The sequence below is a fragment of the Humulus lupulus genome, chromosome 2, assembly GCF_963169125.1.
Source record: "Humulus lupulus chromosome 2, drHumLupu1.1, whole genome shotgun sequence".
Lineage (NCBI taxonomy): Eukaryota > Viridiplantae > Streptophyta > Magnoliopsida > Rosales > Cannabaceae > Humulus > Humulus lupulus.
The window spans coordinates 26321461-26329007 of NC_084794.1; the positions used below are offsets into that span (position 1 = coordinate 26321461).

At 36.6% G+C, this 7547-nt stretch overlaps 1 pseudogene; it reads right to left on the reverse strand.

Moving 5' to 3' along the window:
• Positions 1–212: 212 nt before the first annotated feature.
• On the reverse strand, positions 213–7033 carry LOC133814063 (nuclear intron maturase 2, mitochondrial-like; annotated as a pseudogene).
• Positions 7034–7547: the final 514 nt, after the last annotated feature.

Consider the following 7547-nt stretch of genomic DNA (forward strand, 5'->3'; position numbering starts at 1 on the left):
AAATTATTTCCGTACATGTTTCACCTATCAACTTGCATTGTTCGGTATCTATAAAGCCTGTATGTTGCATTATAATAAAGAACTACTAAGAATTCAATCAATGAATAAAAGAAAATTCAACAAGTGATACCGATATAGCAATTAAAATTTCTCGTTTTCCATCTTTTCACCGTCTTGTTTGGAGCCCACAACCATTTGTATCTCCTCTGCTATCACCACTTCTTGCCAAAGAAAGCTAATCCAACATTATAGTTTTTCTTTTGTACGTAGTTCCAAACAAGCATTGAAATGTAGTCCTCAAGCAAAATAATCTCATGGCCAGGTCTCCAATAACTTGGAAAGGGGCTGTAATCGATTTTCGGTACAAGTGACATCCTAGTATACTAGACCCCATTAATTGAGACTCAACAAGAACCATCCGCAACAAATTATGATACTCGGGTGATTGATCCTTCTTCTCCTTCAGAGGACGACTTAGATACTGTGCACAAATCTTGTAAACCTTTGCTCTGGATCTTAGCTTGTATTTTGCTGCATATAGCTTAGCAAGTGAACCCCTAATAATGTAGAAGCAAAAGTTCACAATTTTCTTTCAGATATTTGCATATCTATACCACTCTACCATTGTTGACAAAAAAACTTGTTTATTTGTGCACTTGTACGAGCCTGGGTGGCATGAAACATCTGGAAACAAGGTTGCGCATCTCGATCTCGGTTGCCCTTCACAAAATTTAACTTTTTAAACTGCTTGATGCATTGTTTCAAACTTGTTGTAATGGATAAAAGAGTTCCTACACCTTTCTCACTGATGATCTTCCAACCTATAGCAGTGTATCTAAGAGTTGGGTAAACAACCCTACGACATAATACATGGTCGATCTAGAAACATTATACCCTTTGTTATGTCTTCAATAGCGAGGTATTCATTATCAAGCTTGACCATATATTTCTGACCACAGAACTCAATCAAGTAATTTCTCAAGGAAGCTACATCTACTACAGGCCCTCAAACACCGATCAAAATGTTGTTGTGCATGGAAGAAATAAATAGCGGCATAGGAATATATCAAATCGGTAAAAATAAAACACACAGAATCAAGTTGTTCGACAATTTGCCTATGTCCATGGGAGGCAGTAGATACTATTGAACAGGGTAGAAAATATACAAAATACAGATACAAATTTCCTCACCCATAATATATCTCAGGTGTTCCTCAAAAGTGTTTCCCAAATACTCTCACTCACAGGGTATTTCTCTCAACAAATGCTCTCACTCTCAACTAAGCTTTTTCACTCTAATTCTCCTTCTCCAACCAATTTCTCTTCTTCAAAGAGCTCCTTATTATTTATAGAATGGAAAAGGCTATCTCTCTCCCCCCCAATGTGCTTTAATGAAGAAGAGACACAAAATCAAGTTACCACCTAACCATCCAAATTTTGAATTTAGGTGCAAGCTAGGTGTTGAGCCTTGAGCTTGAGCCAATTTTTCAACAATCTCCACCTTAGCAAAAAGTTCATAGTGCTGCCTCTGAATGTGCCCTCACTGCTTTAAGCTCGAGAGATGTAGATCAAGTTAAAATAGTGTTGAAACATGATCCCTGTAACTACCTTTGTAAGCATATCTGTAGAGTATAACATTCCCTTCATCGACGATTTCTCGAACAAAATGAAATCTCACATCGATGTGCTTGGTGCGACCATGATGGACTAAGGCTATCGTAGAAAGCCTCCACATTCTTATGAACAATACCCAAATCCTTTGTCAACCCGAGAAGTCAGATAACTTCTTTGAATGCTTTTGTTACAACCATATACTCTGCCTCTGTAATGGACAAAGCAACAGTTGACTGCAATGTTGATCTCCAGCAAACTGGTCCTCCTAAAATTTTGAACACATAACCAGTAGTAGATCGACGCTTATCAAGATCTCCACCATAGTTTGAATCCACATATCCAACTAGGTGTTTACCATTAGTCTTATTTCTCTCAAATTTCAAACCAATATCCATAGTACCATGGATGTACCGTAGAATCCACTTCACTGCTTGCCAGTGTCCTTTACTAGGATTGTGCATGTATCAGCTCACCATACTAACGACATGTGAAATATTAGGTCTGGTACACACCATGGTATACATCGGGGCACCAACGACATTTGTATACGGAACGCTCTCAATTTACTTCTTTTTATCGGCGGTGCTAGGTGACATAAATGCACTAAACTAAAAATGAGGAGCAAGTGGTGTACTTATTGGTTTGATCTTCTCATCGATATCAAACATTCGAAGTAATTTTTTTTTTTCAGTTACTGAGTCTGTGCCAGACAGACCGTGCTTGCAACTCTATCTCTTGTGATCTCTATCCCAAGAATTTTCTTAGCTTCTCCAAGATCTTTCATTTCAAATTATGAACTCAACTGGGCCTTCATTCTGTCGATGTCCACCTTGCCCTCAGATGAAATTAACATATCATCAGCATATAAGAGAAAATAAATGAAATTACCATTTTGGAGTTTCCAAAAGTACACACAATGATCAAACTGGCTACGGGTGTACTTCTGCTCTCTGATGAAGCTATCAAAGCACTTATACCATTGTCGTGGTGATTGCTTTAAACCATACAGTGACTTTCTAAGCTTCCAAGCCCAATTCTCTCATTTTGGAACTTTGAAGCCATCTGATTGAGACATGTAGATCTCTTCGTTCAAAGTACCATGGAGAAAAGTTGTCTTGACATCGAGTTGAGCTAACTCGAGATTAAATTGTGCTACCAAAGCCAACAATATTCGAATAGATGAATGCTTAACAATAAGTGAGAATACCTCATTGTAGTATATTTGTTCTTTTTTAGCATAACCTTTTGCTACCAGTCTGGCTTTGTACCAGATGTTGTCTTTACCAGGAACCCCTTCCTTTTTAGCATAGACCCACTTGCAGTCAATAGCTTTCTTTCCTTTGGGAAGTTGAACCGACTTCCAAGTCTAATTCTTATGTAGAGACTTTATCTCTTCATCCATTGCCATCTTCCACTGCTTACTGTCAACTCTCTGAACAACTTCTCTGTATGTGCATGGGACATCATCATCAATTACTGGAAGTGCGAATGCTACCATGTCTATGTATATGGCAGGCTTTCTAATCTCCCTTATCGTTCGAGATGCAGCAATAGATTTTGGTTGCTGATTGATCAATGATGATGGTGAGGGAACCTCACCTCAACTGATATCTCCTTCTGGATCTTCACTTTCATCTTCACCACGATCGGTAATCAGAACAAATTTTTCAATATTTTCTGGTATCTTAAGCTCCACCTTAGAAAGAGCATTCAGATTCTCATTCTCTTTCTCTGAAGTTTTCTATCTCATCATAACAGACTCATCAAATGTGACATCTCGGCTTAAGACGATCCTCTTGGATTCACCACACCAAAGACGAAATCCTTTAACTCCTCCATTAAAACCCAAGAACACAACTTTCTTTGCTCTAGGGTCCAGTTTGGATTTAGTAACATGAAAATATGCAGGTTATCAAAATATTCATAATGAATCATAATCAGAAGTAGGTTGTCCATACCATACCTCTTTAGGAGTTTTCCCATCTATTGCAGTAGCAGGGAGTCGGTTGACGATATGGGTTGCATATGAAAAAGCCTCGACCCAAAATGCCTTGCTCAATTTGGATTGAGAAAACATACATTGAACTTTATCAACCAAAGTACGATTCATTCATTCTGCAACATCATTTTGCTGTGGCATTCACGATACTGAAAAGTGTCTGATTATCCTTTCATTCTGACAAACTTCTAAGAAAGGATCTAATTTGTACTCGCCACCATTGTCTAATCTGATTCTCTTGATCTTCCTACCTTTCTGATTCTCAATCATTTTCTTCCATGTAAGAAAGATATCCAGAACTTCATCTTTGTGACTCATGGTGTATACCCAGGCATATCTAGAGAAATCATCAATAAAAGTTACAAGCCAGTGTTTACCTCCCAGTGAAGCATTCTTGGAAGGTCCCCAGACATCCGTGTGAATGTAAACCAGTTCTCCCTTAGTGCAATGAATAGCAGTGTTGAAATTGACTCTTGTTTGTTTTCCCAGTACACAATGCTTGCAGAAATCAAACTTTCCAGTCTTGGAACCTTTAAGTAGACCTTGCTTCATTAGGCCTTGCAAAACCTTCTCTTTGACATTCCCTAAGCACATATGCTAAAGGTGGGAAGAATCATATGTATTCTCTTCAGAATTGATAGAGACAACTGCTCTTCCTATAACTGTACTCCCGTCCAAGAAGTATAAATTTGCCTTTCATGTTCCCTTCATCGCTACAAATGCACCTCGTACAACTTTCAAGACTCCATTTTCCAATGTTACCTCATAACCATCAAAATAAAAAACACCTAAAAAAATAAGGTTTTTCTTTAGATTTGGAATGTACCTGACATTCGTAAGTCGACTGATCCTTCTTCCGGTACTTATTATTCACCAAAGCATTATAAACATCTATGAATTTAACCTCATCTTTTACATATAATAGAGTTGTGGTTAAATGATTAGCAAAGCTTTATCTTCATCAATAATTTCAGCATCTATATTTTGTAGATCAACCATAATTTTATTGAAATTATCTAAGTTCTCAATCATAGGGATACTGAAAATGGAAAAGCTTATTCTTCAGGTAGATTCGGTTCTCTACACTTTTTGTCATGTACTTGTCCTCGAGCTTCTTCTAGAGAACTTTGGCTACATTCTCTTTTATGACAAAGTACTTGTAATATTTTCTCAAACAAAATCATATTGTGCCACAAGCTTGTCGATTGGAATAATTCCAGTCTTCATTGGAATAATCTTCTGGCCTAGTCTGCAAGGCAATATTAGATGATTCTCTGAACAATAGATCTAACACTTCGCATTGCCACATACCAAAGTTTATTTGTGCTGTCGAATTTCTCTACCTCAAACTTCGCATTGGATAACATGGTTATTCAAATGGAACCACTTGTTTCACCATAACTTTTAATATCACGTTGTTCATCTAAAGAACTTCAACCCTCAAGTTGTGCACCTTCGTCGGTCTCTCCGATGTTAGCCATTAGTACAAACAGATAACATAATTTGGCACTTATAACTTAAAATAGGGGTTTTCCAAAAAAAAATTATACATTAATTGAAAAAACAGAGTTCGCGGTTGAATCCAAAACAGTCCAATTAGCTAGGAATAGGTCTCATTTGGTTGGAAGCGAGTGAAAAAATGGACTAACTCGGGCCAAAATTCACTTTTGACCGAGTTGACTCGTTGGTCAACGGTCAACGACTTGGTCAATAGTCAACGAAAGTAAACGGCTAACGACCCAGTCAAATTGATGAAGCGGCATGGTCAATGACTCGGTCAACAACTTCGTGACTCTGTCAAATGGCTCGGTCAACGGCTTGGTGGCTGAACTTAGTGAGCTGACTCAGCCCAACTCGGTGAGTGGACTCAGTTACTGGCAGTGCGTTCGACCTTTGATTTGAGCGATTCTTGCTGCGTTGGATTCATCTCATTGAGAGCTTCAATTTGATACCAATTTGTTGTGCACAGAAGCAATAAATAGTGGTATTGGAATATATCAAATAGGTAAAAATAAAACACACATAATTATGGTGTTTTGTAATTTTCCTACATCTACAAGAGGCAGCAAATATTTTTGAACTAAGTAGAAAATATATAGAATACAGATACATATTTCTTCACCGATAATATCTCTGAGGTGTTCCCCAGAGTGTTTCCCAAATACTCTCACTCACAAAGTATTTCTCTCAACAAATGCTCTCACTCTCAACTAAGTCTTTTCTCTCTGATTCTCCCTCTATAACCGATTGCTCTTCTTCAAAGAGCTCATTCTTATTTATAGAAGGGAAAAGGCTTTCTCTATCCCCATGTGCTCTAATGAAGAGACACAAAAGTCTCAAGTTACCACTTAACCACCCAACTTTTGACTTTAGGTGCAAGCTAGGTGTCTTGAGCCTTGAGCTTGAGCCAATTTGTCAACAAATGTGACCCTCATAATGCACATAATCCATCTTTTGACTCTTATCTAGTCCACTTGTTTGTATAAATTTTGACCATGAAGTATTACCCTACCCCATTTCCCATTCCGGACTGTTCCGAATAACATAATTCTTGGGAGGACGAAAGTATGGTTTGACATAGCACCGTCAAGAATGTCAAATAAAGAAAAGTTAATGCAAGATGAAACAAGAAATTATTTGCATGTTAGAACAAAAAATCAGCAAAATATAATAGAAAATACAAAAACTAATTACGTGGTTCAACCCAAATAATGAGCCAACATCCACAGTTGAACAATCTCTCCAATTGTTGGAATTCTTTATTCAATTTTCCAAAAAAATCAGTTCAAAGTGATGACAATAGAATCTTGTTCCAAGTATAAAGTTTTCTTTCACCATAGAAAACATTCTCGAAGCCAAATGGTAAAACCAATCTTCACAAATTACTCTCTAAATTTATGATACCCCAACTGAATAAAATGAGCTTCTATTTATATGTCTTGGCCAACAGAGGAAACTCCCATAATAACTAACAAATTAGTCGAGCAAACCTATGGGAGAAATCAGATTGTCCATGTACTTGAGTTACTAAACCAATAACCTAAGAAAGAAATCTTAATTTTTTACTTCCATCCAACGATCAAGTTCGTCCAAGCAGACATTAGCCAAAAGTAGACTAAGTATCCCACAATGTCCCCAGGTAAGACACTTCTCTGTTTCCTCAGGAGCAAAGCCAAAGAATGTCTTTAACTAATAAAAGTTGTGTTTAGACTCTCTATTTCTTATACTTCATTTTCTTGGACGCCGGGGGATAGAGGATGGTGTATGTAACTTAGACTTCCTGTGGGTGCCGCCAGAGGACAACGTTTTTTTTTTCTAGTTCTCCCTAGAATTTGATTTATCCAGGTTTCCTGGTTAATTGAATTTTTGATGTAGATCAACTTAAACAATTTTGCGAAGTAAGAGCATCTCCAACCACATTAACCCATTACTAATTAAAGTTTAGCCAAAATTGCTAAAAAGCTACTATAGCGAGTCTTTTTTTTGAACTTCTTCCAACCATGCTCTCTATTATAGAAAGAATTTATTATTTTAATAATTTACATAATTATTTTACTATCTTGTATTTATAGAGAATATAAATGGTTCCAACATTGATTTTATGTTCCCTCCTTACTAATTGTAGTAGCCAAGTTATTATTCTATTTTCCTAGAAATTATTTATGTGTTTCGCTACTTGGAATATGGATATGAGATGGTTGCTTAAGTATGGTAATTTTATAGGTTATGATTAATTTTGGTATTAATTTAAAGCACATGATAAGTTTGGAGTTTATTTGTTAGAATAAGAGTTTATTATTTAAGATAATATAAGTATAAGTAGATATGTCACACATATTGGAAGACATTATTTTAGTATTTAAATTTGTTGGTTAAGATATTTGTGGAAGTTAGAAGAATTAGATAATTAAATGAAATTGTCATAACTCTAAGG